The following is a 22,953-nucleotide window of genomic DNA, read 5'->3' on the forward strand; positions in this document are numbered from 1 at the left end:
AACATCGTCACGGTAATGCAAAGATACACTCACTTGAGGTATGATACAGAAATGTGAGTTTCATTTAAAACTTCAAATTAAACTATGAATAACATAACAGAACATCAAGAATATGTTCCCACAGTATCTTGCAGAAATAATCTACAATTTAAGTGTTAAGTGTTATCACTAAACAGGGTGTGTACTTTGGCTACACACAAACTAAAAATTGCTTTACTGAGAACAACTGTACTGTAACCAGAGTACTGACAGAGTATATAACCACCCGATTTTATGTTTTGTGATTTGAAGAGCTGCTCTGAACTTTGTCATCAAAAACAAACAACAGCCAGGCCTATAAATAGACCACACACACACACACACACACACACACACACACACACACACAGGCAGGACTATCATATTACTGACCTGCTGATTAAACTTGTGAATTTGATTGTAGTTTCGTTTGAAAAACAAAATCTTAGCTGATTGTTAATTTTCTGGCGTCCATCCAGAGCTTTCTACCACATCTCATAGTCTTCCTCAGCTCAATGACGCCTCCTCAGATGTCATGGAGGAGACAAAATCTACTACAAATTCTCAGGAATTGAACTTTTATGTTTAATTAATGATTTAGGATCATCTGCAAGTTTTATTAAGATGAAAGCAAGCCTCAGCAGCAGCACGATGTGGCAGGAAAAGACTACAAAAATGAAAAGAACAAGGAGAACAAGAGAATGGCGATGAAAGAGAAAAACAAAGAGAAGGAAAATAACAAGAACAAGATGGAGAATAAGAAGAAAAAGAACAAGATGATGGAAGAAACAAAACAAAGAGAAGAATAACAGAAGAAGGAGACACAAGAGAAATATGTGGGGGAATGAAGAACAAGAGAGACAAGAAGGAAAAGAAGATAAAGAACAAGACCAAAGTGAACAACAAGGGGAACAAGTATACAAACAGTGGAAACAAGAGGAAGGTCAAGAACAAGCACAAAATGAAGAGGAACCAGAGGCTGAGAAATATGATGAAGAACAAAAACAAGTGGAAGAACAAGAAGAAGACCAAGGAGAAGAAGAACAAGAAGATGAAGAACAAGTACAAGACAAAGCAAAAGAAGAACAAGACAGACAACAAGAGGAGCAAGAAGATTAAGAACAAGAAGAAAAAGAAGAATAGAAAGAAGACCAAGGGAAACAAGAAGAACAAAAAGAGGAACAAGACAAGAAGGAGAACAGGAAGATGAAGAACAATACCAGCACCAAGAGGAAGAATGAGAGGAAAAAAGGACAAGAAGACAAAGAACAAGAAAAAGCAGATGATGAACAAAAACAAGAGCATGCACAAGTTGGAGAGGGTTAAGTGTCAGTGTCCAGTTTTATGTCTTTTCTGTAATAAGAAGTGTGTGTGTGTGTGTGTGTGTGTGTGTGTGTGTGTGCGTGCGTGTGTCTGTGTGTGTGTGTCTCAGAGCTCAGTGGCAGATCAATGAGTTTGACATTTTATATTGAAGGTTAACTCAACAGATTCACACTGAACTCCATTTCTTTAAATTCAGTGGATCAATACGAGCATGACGGAGTGGAATCTAAGTTCTAATTCTTGACACTCTGCTGACTCTAACGTCTCCACAGATTTGGGCAGTAAAATAGTTGAAGGGAGGAAAGAAGGCGTCACTTTTAAGAGTCTTTCTGCGAGCTGCTTTAACAGAGGAGGAATAACAGATAATTAAACTGTCAGCGCTCTCAGCTCTGTGCTCTCTGGGAGAGAGGATCACTGAGATTAAAGCAGATCTGTCCATCCTGACTCAGCTTCAACACGGAGCTGCTGTGTGACCACGCTGAGTCACCGCCTTCAGCATGAACCTCCACATCTTCGGGCTCAGGTGGTCCTGCTGGTTCGACCAGGCCGGACCAGATCAGACCAACATGTCTGCCTCAACAACTGACTGTCAAAAACTATAGCTGAGGTCTTACCGGTTCTCTCACAGTCATCAACTTTATTTCTCATGTTTTATACAGTGCTGCATGAAGATGACTGCATGCTACAACCAGTGGTGGAATATACTTAAACTAAGTATTTCCATTTTCTGTTACTTCATATTTCTTAAGGAACTATTGTACTTTTTGCTTCACTACATTTACTGCGTCTACATGCACACTAATATTCCACTATTATTCCAAATATGGCAATATTCTGAATTTAATAGGGGTCATGTCAACAGCATATTTCATTTGGATACTCCAAATTAGGCCTTTTTCCAAATGTACAGGCAGTTCTCATTCCCAGGTCATCAAAAACTGGCACAGTGTGCCAAAGCCCTCTGTGTGTGGTATCGACGTCAAAGGCACCCCTAAGCATCTTTATGAGACGTACCAAGCTTTCAACTAATTCCTATGTAAACCCATCTGAGGCAATTTTTGAAGCTCAGAATATCGGCTGTAGTATAAAGAGTGAGAAAGTTCTTGTAGGGTGGGAGGGGTGGTGGGTCAAACAGACACAGACTTTCAGCCTGGAGACTGCAGTTCTTGTCCCATGTGAAATTAAAAATCAGTACTGTTTTACGTCACGTAACATACATCCATCTGTGATGCACTTACATCACTCACATGACATAATTACGTCATGTTTTGTACTTATATTAATCCAAAACATGATGTTTTTCCGAACCTAACCAAGTACTTTTGTTGCCTAAACTTAACCGTGACCGCTTCATCCGGTAGACAGCTGTGCGTCTCATACAGATGTTAAAAGTTGTGTCTCATAGAGAAGCAAAAGAGTGCCTTCAGCGCATATATCACACATGATGGGCGCAAGAAAATAGGGATGCACAATGATATCGGCACGTCATCCGTATCGGCAGATATTGGCTTTAAAATGAACTATCAGAATCGCCCAACATGCTTTTTCTTATTTTGCCTTCATGTCTCCATCTGCTGGTGAGCCACCAAGATAAGAGTATGCATACATAATATGATGTTAATTCCACTACAGAAGAGACTTGATGATCACTAAAACTATGTGGGGAAAAGGTGCATAAATTGATATCAGTATCGGTTAATGGCCAAATAAGTCTTTATATATCGGCATATTGGATATCAGCAAAAAATCCAATAACGTGCATCCCTACAAGAAAGCATAATGGGGTGTTCACACCAAACGCGAATTCGCATATTCGTGCGTTGAGATTACATACAAAGTCAATGCAAAGACGCGATTAGACGCGAATTCACGCCGGGCAGCGCGATGGATGCGTCTAGCGCGACGCAATGGACGCGATAGAGGCATCTAGCGCAGCGCGATAGACGCGAAATTCTCGTCCAACGCCTCATCGCTTGAGTTGAAAATATTGAACTTTTGAGGCAAATTCGCGTGACGATGTGCCGCGAAAGCCAATCAGCGTTGAGATTCTCCCGACGTCACCGGCATGTGTCAACAACTGCCAGTTGTTGACACAACAATAAACTGGAGATAGATGGACAGATGCTCCGCAGCTGAAATGGAGCGGCTGTAGTTGGTGTCCTGCCGGGAGATCCTGGCGCCTACCCTCGCCAACAGGTCCTCAAACTGGGCCCCAGTCAGCCTGAAGTACCGCTGAAAGCGGCTATCATCCAGACGGAGTTCCTGGAGCTGGATGCGCTTCTGCAGGATAGGGCGAACCCAAAAACGACGGCGTTTGGCCCTCCGACGCATCTGGGACTTCCAGAGGAGGTAAACAACAAAGCAGCGATGGTGGTTATCTTGCCATGGTCGTCAGTGACGTCTTGACGCCCTGACATCCAGTTGTTGATGATGGAGGAGAAACTTAGTGCGGCTACCCGGAGCTATATGATACTACGTGTCTACTCTACAGAGACCGCAACAAAAAGGAGCAAGCTTGGGTGAAAGTCGCAGAGGAGACTGGTCTACTTGGTAAGTTCTGTAAATATGTGTCCTTAATTAGTTTGCAGAATGGTTGTACTATGAATGTTAGCACTAGCTTAGCTCCAGTTAGTACAGCCGGCTTCCCCGCTACTCACGCAAATTAACAAAATGGTCAGGCGTCTAAACTTACTCTTTACGTGCGGCACGTTATGAGCGAGTAATTCGCTTCACTCGCGCCCAGTGTGAACGCTACATAAGTATTTGAAAACCTGGGAGCGTTGGTATTTGACAAGCTGGAAAGACGTATTGGATATGCTGATATCATTCAGGTTTTAAGAGCATTCTTTGAACATGGCAACAGCACATTCAGAGCAAGCATCTCAGCTGGGGTTTTAACCCAGTTTGCGACACACAGTCTCTTGCCTGTTTGCCGTTGGCTCTGTGAGTTGTCATTAAAATGTTGTACAAAAACCAACTCGCCAACAGTTTGCAAGGCTGATGTACAGTATGGTGAGATGCATGCCCAAAAGAAATGCCCAAAGAAATGAAAGTCTGGTCAGTCTGGTCAGAAGGAGAAACACACCTACTTTTAAACACTGTGAAAGACTTCGATATGGACAGATTCTGGATATGCATAAATATCACAGCACCTACCTTTTCAAGAAGGTGGTCAAAGGAATGAAAGTGACACTGTGTTTGCACGTTCCAACAATTCTGCCACCAGTGGAAAACTGTGAAAAAATTCTATTTTGACACAAAGAAGCAAAATGACAAGCGGCTCCAGCCATTCCCCTTTTCCAAATTTTAATGTGATAAATGACATGTTAAAGCAAGTTAATCACAGTATGCACAACTGCATGCAAATGGAAATATTAGTGGAATATTCATTTTCATTAGCCATGGAAACAGCTTGTCTTTTTCGGAATGAGGGCAGTAAACGAAATATTTTGTGCAAGTAAAGGTAGTCATTTATCTAACAGCCTGAGTTACTTTCAGCTTAAAATGTTCTGACCTTCCCCAGACTGGAGGAGCTGGGGATCCAAATGCTGATCTTACGATAAGTGGACGACCCTCTCTACCTTCTGAGCCACAGATTTGGTGTTTTAAATTTTGAATGTGTCTCATAAACTGAAGGATGAAGTGTTCCTTTACAGACTGAGAAAATTCTCCTTTTTCATAAACTCAGTGCACTACTCGAGAGGTTGAAAGACGACACTAAAACACCAGAAAGAAAAGACACCCGTTACCAATGAAGCATTGATCAGTTGAGTGTTTTCTTGTTATTTTTCTGCTTCACTACGTAACATAAGGTTTTGCTTTATCCCTCTTGTTTGCCACATTTTCTTTTTTAACTGGTTCTAATTCAGAAGAGATTGGGCTTAACTGTACACGTTAACAAACATTATAAAACATCCCAAAATCAAATTGTGGAGACAACCAGTCTGAATAATGCTGAACTCTGTCACAAAATACTGAATGCTGAAACTGTCACAAGATCTTGTGTTTCTCCAAACCCTGTTGATGTGGATCAGAATCTTCAACCTCTGGAGATGTACATCATACTGTCAACCTTTGCACATTACCTGGTTAATATTTTGCACATTTCTGCTCAAAACTGTCAACTTCATATTATGTTTCTTGACTTGTGCGCTGCGTTTGTTGTTATGCACCAAATCATAAGACAAATTCTCTGTATGCGCAAACCTACTCTGCAATAAAAACGTTTCACATTCTGATTTCAGGGGATGAGCAAAATTTAAACCTTGGTTCCTGTAAACGCAGGTGATGTAGATCTAGAAAGGAGATCTGGAAAAGCTCTTGTGGTCCAAAAGAGACAATAATGTTCCAGGCACAAGCTTTGGTCAATGCTCCTGAGCATTTGACTCTCTGATGTTCTCAGAAACAGGCCTTTCACATTTTACAGGACATGACATGAACATTTGTGTCTTTCATGAGAGTTAATAGCCATGAAAACACAGTGAAGAAACACAAAAAGGAGATGAATGCAAAGCAAACGCTGAGAGGTGGATTGTGAGGGCTCAGGAGGGTTTTCCAGCTCTGTGATAAAAGCTATAGAGCTGCTCTCAGGTTTCATATGGCGACAAAGGTTGTAGATAATAAGCAGGAGGCTGGTTTCAGCCTGCAGGACTGATGTCTGAACAGAGCCACAGCGCTGCCTCGTCCGTCAAACAGCAGCCCGTGTTGTCTCAGCGCCCGGCACAGGAAAGGTCAGGCCTGCTGCTCCAACACTGAACAAACAGCACAACACTGTGTGGGGCTTTTCAGCTGAACACACACACACACACAGACACACACATACATAACCACCTACACACAAACACACCAAATACGGGTTTGGACACCGGTGGGCTCACGTAGGCACACACACACATAAATGTAATGCATGCAAGGCAGGCGGTGCAGCACTGGGACACCTGTTGTAGGGCTGTAGCAGAGCGGTGTCGAGGTGTTGACACAGCAGCCACACACTGTTTGTGTGATTTTCAGTATCACGGTTGGAGCTCTGCAACAAACTGTCTGTGGCACCTGTAATCAATGATGTCAGAGTGCACTGACACACCCTGAGTACACCTTCACTTCACTGCAGTGAGGTAGAGATCAGAACCACTCAGATCAGGATGAACGAGATTTTCAGTTGCTGTTTAAAGTCACAGTGAAACGCAGGGTAGGTTTCAATGTGACATATTTAACACAATATTTGGGCAGTTATTAAAGGGATTAAAATTAAATTCTTCAAAGGTCCAGTGTGTAGGATTTAGGGTGATATACTAGCAGAAATTAAATATAATAGGTATGTTGTCTTAAAGCCGCTACAAGGAACTTTTAACTGGATATGCAGAAGTTTCTGGTTTCTGCTGATGTCTGTGCGTGACCTACAACAGCAAATGAGACCATCAGTGTGAAGATAAGCTATTTCTATATAGTGTATATCCATACCTTTAGGAAACTGTCTCCGGGTCCGCCCCAGGTCGCTTCCAGGACAAAACGATTTACGGCACTCAGACAGCACACGTCATCTTACCTAGCTGCTTACATTTAAAGTGACTCTTATAAATAGTTGCTATTCCTCCTCCTTGACCCGACGTCCGCGGGGAGTTAAAATAGCAGCAATCATCGGGTAAAAGTTCTGTGAAAGCACTGGACTCACCAACAGTCAGCCACGTCTCAGTCACACAGAGAAAATCCTCGGGAAGTCAGGAAATCCTTCAGGATAAACGTTTTGTTCGCTAGCGATCTAGCATTTACCAGCCCAATCCTGGCAGGAGCCGGCGGCTCCACGGCGTTAGCTGTCCGGGGAGCCACACACAGAGGCCGCAGGTTGTGCAGATTCACCCCGCACCAGCAGGGACGAGGAGAGCAAGGGCCACGGGGCTGGAACACCTCATCCAGGCCGACGACAGGTACCAGTCAGGCGTCGACAGGGTCCAGCGAGTGCCGAGAAATAAAGAGGCGAGCCACCACTCCATACTCAGTCCAAGAAGCCGTGGAAGTGCTCGCCAAACAGGTCTTCAGCCTTACCAGCTGACCGCTGCGTTTACCCAAGTGGTGGTGGCACTTACGCCGGAGAGGTGGAGCTGGGGCGCGGCAGAGGTGAGCTGGGATCCCCGATAGGAGCGGGGGCAAAGTTTTCCCGTCTTGTTGTTTCATTCATCCCCAAAACAAACACATGCGCGAGCCAGGTAAGCGTCTTTACGACAATACGCGCTAGAGCTCATGGGAAATGTAGGCTTCATTCCGGCAAAACACTACCGCTTTTGTCCACAGGGTCGGCAAAATCAACTCAAAATGAAAGTTCCTTGTAGTGGTTTTAACTGTATAATCACCTGAAAATGAAAATTCCTGTTTTTTTTGTTATCTTAGAATGAGCCATTTATATCTACATAGGGATATCAATTTTTTGCATCAGCCGTTGTAGTTAGGAGCCCATTTGCGATGAATAGAATCAGATAAAAATGATATTTTATGGTCAAACAGCTTTGTTTTGTTTTTTTCTGTGATTTAAATCACCCGGGTCTCATTTATAAACATTGCGTATGCACAAAATGAGACCTGAAAGAGGCGAATGCCACTTCCCACAGAAAAGTTGCCATCTATAAAAACAGAGACACTTTGACCCATGCTTGCCAACATTTTAGAGACAAAATTGATGATGCAGATGGTGAAGTGGAAGCCTGATTGTAGAAATTGTCGAATATTTTTTGGCACATACCACTTTTGGCTTTTGTCCGTATTCAATTTTAATTATGGATCTTACACACTGTTTTATAAATAAGACCCCTGGTCTGTTTGTTTTGGAGAGGAGGAGACCTCTGTGGATAATTCAGCTCCCGGTAAAAATCTTCTGAACATCTGGATCTTACGTTATCAGAGAAAAAAGGTGAGTGCACATTTGCAGGTGTTGGTCTAGCGGCCCATCTCCAACATGCCAAACAGTGTTTAAGAAACATTGATATGTTAACATGAAACTGCTTAATTCTGTGTTTTTAGGGAGTCAAATCACCTGATCCATTTGTTTTCGAGAGGAAGATGCCTCTGTGGATAATTCAACTCCCGATAAAAACCTCCTGAACAATGAACACTGAAGGAATTCTAACCAGGAGAAGTTTCAGCTGGTTGCAATCTGCAATCCTCATTGTTATATGCCACTAATCTCCCTAAACCTTACACACTGAACCTTGAAAAGTGGCTCAGCTGTGGACATGTCTTATCAATACAGAGCTGCAGAGCGCTGCTGGCCTCCACAAACATCCCTCTCTTCCTGTGTTAGAACAAGAGGAGAATTAAAGGGTTAAATGAATAAAACAAACCTCAACCACAGTCTTTGTTCTCACAGGTTTACCAGCTAAAATCCAAGCACACATCTCCCATTGAGGTACTGCTCTGTTAGCTAACAGTCAGGAGCAGCCACAGTCAGCTGGCAGATGAAGAGCTGCAGGCAAAAGGCTGCACACCTCCAACTACTTAGTGATGTAACCAACTCCTTTCCCCTCATTTATGTTGTCAGGTTCCCTGTTAGCATTGGGTTTAAAACCAAAATATTGCCAAATAATTGCTTTTGCTTTTAGCTTTGACAAAAATCATCCGCCATGTGAAATTTGACTCCAGCGACTCTGTGCTGCAACTCTGCTGCTGCTGTACGCTTTCAGTTCATAAAAGCATCCACCCTCCAACTAATTACTGATAAAAAAAAATACAATTACCACCTTGCAGTTGCATTGCATGCCTCTACCAGCAAGACAAGTTGCAGTTTATATCCATGTTAGTCCAGACTCATATAAGTATTGTAGACTTTATATAAATTTAAAGGTGTTAAGCGTATTTCCACTCAAAATGTGGATACCTTTTTAACCCGTCAGCACAGAAGATGTATACAGTCACCAATTCAGTAACTGACCAAGTGTCTTCTCTTCTGTTCCTGAGATATGATGTTGAATAATGGCCAGAAAAGTGTATTATGTAGAAGATTATGATGTCACAGTAAAGCTGACCTTTGACCTTTTGTCATCATTTTATCCTATTAGACGTTTTAACATATGAATTCTTAAGTTAAAGGTCTGAACATGTTTTATGAATTCACAGCGACCACTGACCACCAAAATCTTATCAGTTCATTGTTGAGTCTAAGTGGATGTTTGTGCCAAATTTGATGAATTTCCCTCAAAGTGTTCTTGAGATATTAAGTTCATGAAAGTGAACTGCAGCTGTTGACGGCACCGAGGCATAAAAAGCAAAATGAAGGTGGGGGCAGTGGGAAAATAATGTAATCTGTGTACGCCAGAACAACATGTATCACCAATAAGGGCTCATTTATGCTAGACATTATCTACAGAGACAGACAGAGCCTTCTGTCTGTACTGTGTGTTCATTTTGTTCGTATTTGTGCATGTTTTCTGAAAGCTTGTGGATACGGATGACACACAGCAGTACCACCAGAGATGGTGGAGGCAGTGTAGCGTAGTTCAAGCAAGATACTTCCAGAGGAGGCGACCAAGAAATTTAAATAATGGCCGAGCAAATCATTATATGTAATAATATATAGTAATACATTGTGAAAATAGTAAAAAGAATTCTCTGTCCACATGTCAGGATGTATTTAATGGCCTCACAGACCACCCCCGTCTGTAACGCTGCCCCTGTTAAAAGGTACGACCTCTAGTGGCTGGAGCTATGCCAACATATAGAACACATGGAAGTATGAGGGGAGTGAGATTTACAACATTTGAAACTGACATATCTATTTTCGTATGGAGTATAAATGAGCCTTAACACCAACTACCACAGCAAGCCTTTTTATTATCAAGAACTATTATACTTACTATAGTAAGAAATAGTACCTACTCATTATTTTGAGATAATAAGTCAATATTTTTGAGATACAAACTTGTGATTTTAATAAAGTGCCTCATTATAATGACTTACAGGACCTATTTTTTTTCATTACACTTGCAGAAATGGGCTTCCATACATCCAAAGTTGTTAATGATTGGAAGAATTTCGTTATCACTGCCAACCTCAAGATATTAAACTATTTCTGTTTTACAGGAAAAGTAAAGAGAGGCATTTTGATATCAAATTCTCAAAATCGTTATTCTTTTTTTAAGATATTTTTTGGGCATTTTAGCCTTTAATTGATGGAACAGCTTAAGTGTGAAAGGGGGAGAGAGAGAGGGAGGGACATGCAGCAAAGGGCCACAGGCTCTAGTCAAACCCAGGCCGCTGCGGCAACAGCCTTGTACATGGGGCACCTGCTCTACCACTAAGCCACCGACACCCCAAAATTGCTATTCTTTTTTTTACACAAATTTAGTATGTAACAAGAGATAAATGAAAACTTGATGCAGGGACGCAGGATTAGAACTTGTATTTTTCATTTCACCATGTCTGTTTAACCAGGCAGGCTGCACAACCTTCTACATTTGTTGTTTTGGTAGAAGACGATGTTTTCAAACATTTAATCTGCATCAGGGTCCTGACTGGCCTCAATTTACACAGTAATAATCACAGGATAAATGTGCTGCAGCGTGTCGCTCACAGGAACATGTTTAAAAATCTCACAATATTAAGGAATCTTTAATCTATTTATTTGTTGAAATCTGACAGAAACTGCTGGTTTAAAGTGACGTGGAACATCAGAATCACCCGACGAAGTGCTTTAGAAATCCTAAACTTGGCTGTTTAAATGATAGATGAAGCAACTTAACAGCACCCTTGCTCCATATCTGCCACAACCAACCAACACAGACACTATCTTGCTTTCAAAGACTATGCAACGCTGCTCACTTCCTTTAACACCTCCAGTGTCATCTCAGGGTGAAGGTGCAACCAGATATTTTACAGTACGCTTTATGTCTTTGTTTGGTGCATCCCTCGCCTCTTTCATTGGACAGAAACTCTCTCAGGGTTGTAAACATGCCATTGTACATGTAGCAAACAGAGTCATAAGGTCATGGATGCCGCAGAAGATGAGGAATCGTCTGCGATTTTCCACTATCCTTCTGTCCTACCTCCCTCCAATCATTCCTCCTTCCAATACTGCTTCCTTATCTTTTTCTGATCTATGTCCTGTCCTTTTTTGCTTTCCTTCAAACTGTCCTCATGTCCTTCCTTCCGTCCTGCTGTCCTATCTTGCCATCAACCTGCTCAGCCATCTCCCTCTTCTCAAACTGCACCTGCAGTCCTTTCTCCCTCGGGTCCTTATTTACCACCTCACAACTCTCCCTTCCCACCCACCATCCAAACACATAATCACTCTATTTCCGAACTGAGAAGTTCTTGTTGATAGTCGTCACCGGAGGAAGGGTCGCAGGTCGTGACACAAGCTACAGGGCTGCTGTCCGGAGTCAAGGACACTTCAGTGAGGTGGGGGTGGAGGGCCACATGATGCAGCCACTGGGGCTCATTTTCTATCATTTTCTTCAAGTCAGTCTTTAAATGTATTTATCAAAACTTCATACTGAACGCACGTCATCTGCCTTTTTATTTGTGCAAAAATGTTGATGCGCAAGCTCAATTCTTTACCGTGATGGCACAAATATAAGATGACCTTGTTATAAGAGAAGCTCCACTTTTTCAAATAAACACAGCATTTATTTTGAGGAATTATATGAAAGGAAAGAGAAACAATTAGAAGGTAAAAAAAAATGTTTGTTCCTGTTTTCCATCATATCACTGCTTGGTCTTTTATTTCACAAGCTTTTATCGTATGCAGGTTGTTTGTATATTATATAACTGACAGAAAACTGATCAGAGGTAATGTGAGCCTCAGTGTGTGAAGGATTCATCCAGAAGGTGGAAGGTCATCAGGAAACTCCAGCAAACGCAGCTGCAGCTCTGACTGATATTCTGTTGTTGTTTTTTGGGGAGGCATTTATGCTCTCTTTTCTTGTCTCGACACCGTCACAAACAACACAAATTAAATCAAACCATTTGCATCCTGAATAAATCAACAAGAATTTAAATATTTCTACACCGACAGTCCCTGGAACTGACTAAACATGACGACCAGAGGATGCATTGGATGCAGAAAATCCAAGTCGAGCAATTCAACCAACAAAATGCGTCATCAGAACAAAAGTATATGATATGGATTTCATCCTCAACTGTATTTTCAAAGACTATTTCCCAAAAAAATTACACTGTGAAACACACTTTAAGTTACATAGAAATATTACAGGAAAGGAGTATTATAGAGATATCAAAGGAGATTAAATGCATCAGAAACCCATACAAACACTAATATACAAATATTATAGTGATACAATAAGACATGACACAAAGAAGGTCATGATACTAAGAGGTTTCTTAAATATTTGTATTAAAAATCATTAATATTATAGGAATGTTTTGGCTTAATAAAGATACAATACCTTTAAGTCCTATAAGTTACAATAATCATCACATATACTTTCTAAGAAGCCAGATAAATATTAATGCAATGTCATACTGTAATATGGAATAAAATATCATAAAAGTAGCCTACTAAAGGGTTTCTCTTGAGGATGCACTTTAAGGAGAAATATTATAAGAATATTACAGTTAAACGAAAGAAATAAACATATATGCCAAGCGGCAGCAACCACAGCCCCAAATGTATCTCTCCTTACATAAACAGAGCCGGTTAATTAATGGAAACTGATGGCACGGCTCGGCTCGGCTCGACATGGCTGATAACGAGCCGGGTTGCATGGGAACAGGGGAAACTCAGTCTCTGGAGGGCGAAAGTGGCTGAAAAGAGGGACGGAGAGGAAAGAGGAACGCGCTTTAAAGTGCGTGTTTTCAGGAGCAAACCGAGTCTGCGTCACCCCAAAAATCACACAGTGCGCACACCAGGCGGCAACATAACGAGTTAAGTGAGGTGATTGTTTAGTTTTATGAGCAAATCAGCTCCTGACATGATACTTTTGGTTTTCTGTTATAGCTGTATCAAAGGATGCACTAAAGTCTCTGTGCAGAAATAGCCTATGAGTTTGAAATGTAGTTTTGTCACAAATTACCTGACAATATGATTACATCTGGTGCCAAACTGATAAGAGTAATATTGTGTTTGTCTTGGTGAAGGAAATTAATTATGAAATAAATATTTCTTGTTGACAGAAGTGGTTTTAACTCAGTGTCGCAGGTGTTTTGCCTCGTCGGGACCAACTGGCTCTAAAAGGTCAGAGTTCACCACACAAGAACATCCCAACCTTTAAGCACTAAAACAAAGAAACGCATGTACTCACATGTGAAACTCCTGCGTTAAAAACTGCGGGTTTGTTTGGATGTGGCTTTCACACCATCACCGCTCCGCCGCGCCCCGCTCACAGCTGCCAAATCCCATCCGGAGCCGAGGCGCAAAGTGGCCGATCCATGAGCACAAAAACTCCGCGCAGCGCCACAGAGGAAAAGTGTTTGGAATAAAAAAAAATCTCTTGGAGGAAAAAGAAGATGATGTTTGTTTTTTTACATCCAAGCAGTGAAATAATGATGACAGGATAAATGAGGAGCGACAGGAGCGCAGAAGTGTCCCTCCAGCAGCGGCAGGGGGGGAGCGGACTGTAGCGCTTCAGTCCAGCCGGGGAGGGGAAAGTGCGCACCGGGCTGCTTCACTCCGTCTGCTCCGCTTCCTCCGGCATCTTCTCAACTTCAGCCGCTTTAATCCTCCGGGAGAAGCTCCAGTTTGCTTTTATTCCCCCTTGATCCCGAGAAACACACTCCTCCACCTCGGGAAAACAGATTTTTAATTTCTTCCCATCCTTTTCAGGTGTGATCATTAACAAGAAGAACCTCCAAAATAAAAGTCCTCCTCGCGCCTCCAGCTGTTGCTTTAATTTGATTTTTCTTTTGGAGAAATTCACTGAAGGTGAAAAAGTGGCAAGTTTTGCCGTCAGAGCGGAGTGTGTGGATGCGTTTCGGCGCGTCGGTAGGTCGGTAGGCTGGTAGGGCTGACCGGCCAGACTCCCATCATCCCCGCCGCTTGATCGCCCCCTGGACGCGGACAGAGAGAGAGAGAGAGAGAGAGAGAGAGAGAGAGAGAGAGCGGGGGAGTATCGCGAGGTTACGCCCTAAGTCCCGTTTGTCTCGCGCTGTCACTTCTCTCTTACAGCTCCTTTCAATGGAGATATGAGAGAGCATGCCAAACTTTATTTGCAAGGTACTTCAATACCAGAGTAACAAAATATTGTAAGGCAATACATTAATATTAAAAACAAAGTCAGGTGATAAAAATAATAAACAGGAGCAGGAAGCATCAATATCATGGCTTTAAGAATAAAAGGGAGACTGTTTCCTCATGAAGGAGGCAGGACAGGAAAGATCTGATCACTACCAAGTGCTCATTTAAGCGTCATCTTGTGGAGGCAGTGATCACAGTATCTCAACTAACCCATAATAGCCTACATAGAAACAAATCAGAGTGTGAGACACATGCACAGCTTTCATTTGCAGGTTCAGCCCAGTCAGCCGCATTAAGTGCTGGTGTTATTCATTTCTGCAAACCACAGACAGGTTACATCTGTATATTTCATACATATCATACCTAAAGTGAGGTAGCATATGAGCTGACTTTGTCATCAGGAGGTGGAGGGGAAGGAGAATGCTGTGACACCTTGGTGAGATGCCTGCCAAGCTGCAGACCACTGTTCAAGACCAACAAACAAAGAAACCATTTGTGATTTAGTGCTGTGTTCCCAGCTGTTTCTTTGGCAAAAAAAAACAAAAAAAAAAAAACAAAACCTGGGTGTTTTGTAGCAACCTGTCAGCAGGGATGGTGCCACAAGAAGCGGCTGTTTTTTGCCAAGGCTTCGCTGCATGCCCTCCCAGGGTTGTGCCCCCAAAACTGGGTATTTTAAACCAAAACATGATGCATATACTACTGCCACATAACAATGGCAAATGTGACCTACCTGTGGTTTGTGGAAAACTACAATATCAACATTTTTTCCGCCAACTCGGTTGTGGCGTGACACCCGCTAACCTGCAGACCACTGCTCAACACCAACAAATAACCAGATGTGTTTACGGGATGCGCTGCCGTTTTGCCAGCCGCTTTTTAGTCACCAAATGTGGGTGTTTTGTAGGGACCCATTGGCAGGGACCCCATGATAAGCTGCTGTTTATTCCAGAGACATTGCTGCTTTTCCAGCTGGAATTTTCAGCCAAAACATGCTAATTTCCAAAACCATAAAAAAGTGTTTTTGTGCCTTAACCTAACCATTAACCATAGTGTTGTTGAAACATAGAGTTCCAACGTATCTGCTACACAATAAAGTGAGAATGTAACACATCCATAGTGTAAGAAACGTGCAATGTCAAAAAAATTTCTGGCAACTGGATTGCTGTGTGAAACCTTGGTGAAACACCTGCCAAGCTGCAGACCACTGTTTGAGACCAACAAAAAATAAAACCAGTTGTTTTTTAGCAACTCGTCACTGTTTTTCTAGCGGGAATAGTGCCACCAAAACAGAGATGCTCCGGTACCATTTATTTCCACCCTGATGCTGATTCTAATACCTGACCTTGCGTATATGCCAATACAAAGTACCAATCTGATACCACTGCCTTTGAAAGTTATTTTTTAAAAATGCATCGCTGTACACTACTCTAATCCTATCTATCCCTCATTAATGAAACACATGAACTACCACCCAGAATGACAGCTCAAAGTGACTTTGAACACTGCCTTCAGGAAGACGATACAGGATACCCACAGCAACGAGAAACACAAGTGCCACCCGTCAAAACTAAAGCCTTGCATTCTGTGCACATTGCCTTTTTACTGGTGGAACTTTCCAGTGTGACAAATTGCCAAATCGCTGATATTTTGCTACAGCTAACGTTACATTATTTACCAGAAATCAATCAATCAATGTGAAACTACTTTGAGGTTTATTAATAAATTATGTGGCATCAGATCAGTACGTAGATTCACCTTCTCATTAATACCAGATCCAGCATTTTACGCAGGCTCAGAGGCATTTCCAATACTGGTATTGGTATCCAGAAGACTCTATATTTTAAGCCAAAACATGATCTTTTTTACCATAACCAAATGGTTTTTGTGCCTAAACTTCACCATGCATTAACCACAGCATTTAACATAAAGTTTTAACATATCTGTTACACAATAACTTAAAAATGTACCCATGCTTTGCAGAAACGTACAATGACAAAAAAAAATTCTGCTGATTGTGTTGAATCTTGAGGCTACATAATTTCTTAAGTGCTGGTTTGAATTTGTTCACTTTGCATCCTGTGTTTACTGGTCACAAACAACCACTGGATGCTCAGTATAACGTAATTGGGAACAAGAACATAAACAAAAAGCCATCAACACTGCATCTCCCTTCCAAACATACTTGCAATAATACTGTAGTATCAGTGAGATAAACATTATTTTTATACAGCTTTTTTCAAGAAATATATCCGAGAGTTGCTCTAAAACCTGTCACACAATCATCAGAATGCCACTCAAAGCTAAGTATACTAAAGTCAACTTACAAACTTTGGTGCAGATTTTTTTAGACAAATAAAATGTGTCTTTATCTGCTGCTTTAACAATAAACTTAAACTTCGTAGAAACAAAAAGTTTCAACAAATCTGCTACACATAACAGACAAATGTAACACGGTTTGCAGAGACTCACAATGCAAACTTTTTTTCTGGCAACTGGTTTGCACAGCAGAGTCATCAGTACAGACACAAAACAGTGGACTTTTCTGATGGTATAAAATAGAAATATAAAAGAGAATATGCAAGTTCACAGAAAAATGAATAATAATCAACAGATTCCTGCTGCTGCAATACAGGAATGACACTTTTACAAATAATGTTATATGAATAAAATCTATCATTTATTAGTCAGAGGCTGCAGAGACAGTGATTCTGTTCTCTTCCAGGCTTAGGCTCATATTATGGGATTTAGTATAATAATAATAACAACAACTGTGACTGTGCAGCTGTATGGGACAAATATTTGGACCTAATTTTTCCCGAGCTTCAAATTATGGAACAGAAAATGAGAAACAACAAAGAAAAGAAAAGCAAAATATTTTGGCCAATTAAGACAAAGCAAAGTTGCAAAAAAAAATTGTATGATTCATTCATGAGTCAGAATAAAGATGTGTAATTATTTTTAGCCGTGCAAGAGACGAGGCTTTATGAATGGTCCACCAACACTTTGGTCCAGACTGAACTGAACAAGATAGGATGGAACTTTATTTATCCAGAGAGAAACTATTGTGCAGCAGTTGCAATAGCAAGCAGTTAAGAGATTAAATATGAAGAGTCCAAATAAAATAAAATCTGAACAATAAAAATGTTCAGTACAGTCAAAAAAGGGAGAAAGGAAAGGAAAGAAAGGGGCTAGGACGAGTTAAAAGGAAAGGATACAGGAGGAGAAACAGGAGATGACTCACCTGAGAGTGACATCCCCATCAGGCTGACTGTCTGTCTGTGGAGTCATACTGCCTCCTGCTGGATAAGAGAAGAACTGCAGGAGGAGATAAATTATGAGAGAAAGTCAAACTGACGGAGTGTAACGACTAATTACTGCTCCACACCTGCTCCACACACACTCACAGGGAGCAGTTAATGCCAGTCAGGCCGTCCCTTCATTCTTCCACCTGACGGCTGGTGGCCCTCCAAGTGCTCTTTGTTTTGTCCATCTGAACCTGTACCTTATCACTGTGGTCTACACATCAGTGTCGGTTTGCAACATATTACATTTCTTATGCAAGTATGAAGGTGACAATGTTTTTAAAGAACTGGTCTGAATCCAACTGACTCAAGTATGGGGAATTATGCTCATTTTCAAAATGTATACATGTTTTATTATCACTATTCCTATGGTCTAAGGCAGTCAGTCCAAAAAATATGAGTAAAAATGAACTCTCTCCCCAGTTCAGATCTACAGCGCTAAAACTGAAATCTGTGATGTCACAGATGATAAAGTCTGGAGCTGCTCTTGCAGCATAGATAATACTCAAAGAACCCAGGGGGATGTTCTGAGTATATCAGAGTTGCTCTGATACCAGTATCAGAAATGCCTCTGATACTGCCTAAAACGCTGGAGGGGGTTTAGGTGAGTATGGGACTCTACGCACTGTATCAGTACCACTTTACTAGTCATTGATTTGTTCCTTCATTATCCGTAACCACTTATCCTGGTCGCAGGGGGGAAGGCTGGAGCCTATCCCAGCTGACATTGCGATGTGTTTCAGCTGTCCACTTGTGTTCAGATCACAGAAACTCATGTTAACACCAGGTCTAAACAGGCTCATAGAGTCACCAAGTAACCTGCATGTCTTTGGATTGTTGGAAGGAGCTGGGGAACCTGGAAAAAACCCCACGCTGACATTAGGGAGAACATACAAACTTCACACAAAGGGGCCCCGACCAGCCGGAAGGTTTGAACCCAGAGCCCTCTTACTGCTAGGTTGTGCTAACCACTGAACCACCGTCCCATCCCACTTACTTTAAAAATGAACTTTAAAGTAGTTTCACAGCCGGATATCAGTTCTTGTTCACCGCTCTGAAACAGTAGCCTGCACAGCATGCTGCACTGTGCAACCACAGGTAACTACTGTTAAAGAGCAGTGAAGAAGAACTCCTTCCAGTAAACAGTGTAACATTAGGCATCAACGAAAGGTCAGTAATTTTGCAGTAATTTACAGTGGAAAGTTCCAAATGCACAACATGCACAGTATGCAAGTCTTTAGTTTCCAGGTGTGGCACCAGTGTTGCTAATTACTTATAAATCTTTTTGAGGACACATCACAGATGTATTTGTTCATGTTTGACAAAGGGCTTATCCTGAGTCATGCACTAAAACAATGAGGGTTAGTAGTGTACAGCTGTTAAATTTATTTTAACACAATGGTATCAGCTTGGTACTTGGTTTTGGCCAATAAGCAAGGTCAAGTATTGGAATTATTATCGAGAAGGACAAAATAGTGAAGGAACATCTCTGGCATCAAGCATCAAGGCTGGAGCTGCTCCATAGACAATGACTGGTGACAGATGTTCTAGATGACACTGAGAGCAGCCAGGAAAATGTTTCAGAACTGAGAACACTACAAGACCATAAAACTTATTTGGGTATAAAAAATCTGTGTGTGGAGCTTACAGTGTGGGAAACAGAGCCTTAGAGAGAGTAATAGAAACTCCACAGACTCTCGAGTGTGAGTTTTTCATAAAACTATCACATTAACAATCAATGATTGAAGAGAAAGGTAAATTGTGTTTTAGTCCCAAATCAGTCTGCTGAGGTAATATACTATTAACTTAACATTTAGAACTAGAATAAATATAAACCAGACACCCCTTCACTGTGTTTATTTATTTATCATTATTATTTTTATTTTAATGTCAGACTTACCTGCTGTCACTGTCTGGTTACTCCTACAAACTGTCATGAAGGCTCATGTTGATAAAAGATATCATTAGAAACATTCAGCAGCCAACAACATAAAGTTAACATCAGTTGAACTTAAGCTAACTTTCGCACACGTCACTTACAGGTTAAAAGAAGCTGGACAACTTTTGGCAGGAAGTATGGCTTGCTGATTGCAGGCTGTGCTCCAGTTGGTGTCTATACAGTCTATGGTGTCTGCTCAGGTGTGATTGCAGCTTACAGGGGCATTGCCGCCACCTGCTGGACTGGAGAGTAGAGCAATAGAGAGGCAGAGGCAAGGAATAAAATGTCTCTGCTTCTTGAGGAAGTGGTGGAACCTTAACTTCAATAAAATGATCAATAACTCAGTGAAGACATACTCTGTTATAAGCAAAGTCCTGCATTCAAATTCTGCATTTTAGTTACCTATTAAAAATGTAATAGGTAATGTAACTATTTCAATTACTACAAAGTAATGTAACTTACTACATTTGATTACCTTTAGATTGTTTTCTAACAGATGTTTTAAATCGGACAGTAAAGCTGAAAAACATCTGGAGGTTAGGCCAACAGAAGATGTTCCCGTACAGCCAAAAGATGTGAAGCAGCAGAATGAATGTTTTATTCTCCATATAATCTTTTAGCTGAAAAGAATATATTCACATGTGACACCTTCGTAATCACCAACATTCTGAGTCATCACAGTAACTGAATTACATAACTTTTCTCATCAACTGAAACTGATTACAATTACATTTATTTTGTGATTTAATCACATGTAACTAGTCTTTAAAAAGTACATATACTATTAACATAAAAATATACTTGAAGTAACAAACCAAAAAGTACTTGCTGTGCAAGAGGGCCCATTTCAGAATAATGCATAAAGTATTATATTATTGAATTATAGTTACTGATGCATTAATGTGTTCATCTCTTCTGCAGTTGCAGCTGGTAAATGTCTTATCATATCTTAATATATGATAATATTTCATTAGTTGATTTATTTTGTATTATTGACTAATGTCACAAATACAAATGTTGTAAAAAGTAAAAAAAAAAAAAAAAAAAAGAAAGTATAAGTCAGAAACATGAAGTTGCAATTTTAATCCATGAGAAGCTAAACTTCATATCTTTGAACCAACATAATGATGAGGACGGGAGATTCAAGGTAAATCTGTGCAATATATACACCCCAAACAGAAGATCCCAATTTATTTTACAAAGTAAATCAACTTGTAGGTGATATTGGTGATGGACAAATAGTACTAGGGGGATATTTTAATCAGGTCTAAGACGGTATGCTAGACAGAGCAACTTACAGCAGAAGAATTCCAAAGGATCAACAAGCAATACACCAGCTGGTGGAGGATCTCGGCCTGGTGGATGTATGGAGGCTGATTAATCCCAGAGAGAGTTCACTCTTTTCTCTCATAAACATGACTCTCATTCTAGAATTGATTATTTTTTTTGTCTCTAAAACTGTGATTGACTCCTGCATGGACTGTAAAATTGTGATTATTACACTTACTGACCACGCCACTGCCATACTTGATATATTAATTGGTGAAGAGTCAGTTCAGAGTAGCAGATGGAGATGTAATACCTCTCTTTTTTCCAAGATCTGATATTTAAAGAAATGTTATGATATCATTAAGTCCCTTTTCCAGATAAACATTGGTTCCACTGTCTGGGATGCATCTAAAGCTTTTATTAGAGGTAAAATCATTGGATATTCGAACAGAAACAAAAAACAGGATAAAGTAAAAGTGATAATGTTTGAATCCCAACTCAGAAGACAAGACAAGAGCTGACACCTTGAGTGACACAGGAGGAGAATTTGTAAATCAAAACTGGATATAAATGAGATTTCTGATAAAAAGGCTGAACATGTGCAAAGACAAATTTCTTTGAGAATGGGGATAAAACTGGTCGATTATTGGCCGGGCAGGGAGAAGGATGTATTAAGGCACATGAGATTAATGAGACTTAAAAAACTTTTTTAAATTTTTTTTTCCAAATCTCTACGCTTCAAATATGGAGATTAACACAAACAAAACAAAAGCATTCTATTCTGAGACTGAATTCCCAGAGCTTTCTTTGGACCAGGCAGAGGAGACTGATGAACTGTTCAGTGAATCAGAGGTGAGGGCTGCCTCATACTGCAGATACTGATGCTGGGCTTTTGTTTAGTCTGTGCTGTTTGTGTTTATGTATTTGTTTATTTGTGTTGATGTTCTTACAATTAAAAACCTTTGATAAAAAACTTAAATAACAAAAAACCCTATAAAGTAGCAGAAAATGGAAATATTCTAGTACAGATAACTGAGTACTTGACTAACTGTACAGAGTTATTTAGTAATATATAAAGCATGTTATTATATTTGGATCATAAAAATATAATTAATCAATAACCTGAATTTAAACTTATAATGTGATAAGTGATTATTCTAACACTTTGAGGCATAAAATGTTGATTTCACTGATGTGATTATATATTTTACACTTTATGTGATTTATCATATGATGGCAATAAAAAACAAAACCTCCACAACTAATTATCTAATACCAACAGGCACATTTTGGTGCTAACAGCCAGTAAAAACCCTCTCAGCTCTGCTTTGCGATGAAACACTCAGTTTTACCTGTAAACAAAGGGCCCATGATTCAGTTCAGATTTTTAAAAACTTTATTGCTTCACAGCAGAGAGCAGAAACTTTATGAAACAGATAAACATACTTAAAACAATGTTGTGATGCACAGCTACGGTTTCAATCCTACTGGGACCACCACCAGTGAAACATCTACTTGAAAAACAACGACAGCAAAAAAACGCGTTATATTTATTTGACATTATAAAGCCTATACTGTATGGATTTTTGTTTTCAGGAACATTTAGGTAAATATTGTTTTGTCAGGGTTTTTTTTTTTTTTAGGTTCTTTTTGAATAGAAAAAACAACGGCACTGATGATTTCCAGGTGTTACACAAGCACACATCATGACCTCAGTAGTTCTAATCTCCCAATAAGGCCCAAATTTAGCCTGCAAGACTGATTTTTAAAATTTCCCATCGTTCCTAAAAGAATACAGAGGCTGGCTCATAAACACAAACAATATGTACATCCAGATGTATGACAGCTTGTAGACACACCTATTATAAACAAAAATAAAGTATTAGAAAACAAACAATATGAGAAAAAAAACACTGTAATGTTCA

General features: G+C 40.4%; 1 protein-coding gene across 1 annotated transcript in view; it reads right to left on the reverse strand.

Annotated features, from left to right (window-relative positions):
- The window catches only part of LOC125881479 (sodium channel protein type 4 subunit alpha-like), a 353,001-nt gene extending 339,301 nt beyond the window's left edge, over positions 1-13,700 (reverse strand). Inside the window, exon 1 of the mRNA XM_049564551.1 lies at positions 13,587-13,700. The gene's annotated coding sequence lies outside the window, so the exon portion shown is untranslated. The remainder of the gene's footprint in view (positions 1-13,586) is intronic.
- Between the last annotated feature and the right edge of the window lie 9,253 nt (positions 13,701-22,953).

Source organism: Epinephelus fuscoguttatus, linkage group LG21 (assembly GCF_011397635.1).
Source record: "Epinephelus fuscoguttatus linkage group LG21, E.fuscoguttatus.final_Chr_v1".
NCBI classification, from domain to species: domain Eukaryota; kingdom Metazoa; phylum Chordata; class Actinopteri; order Perciformes; family Serranidae; genus Epinephelus; species Epinephelus fuscoguttatus.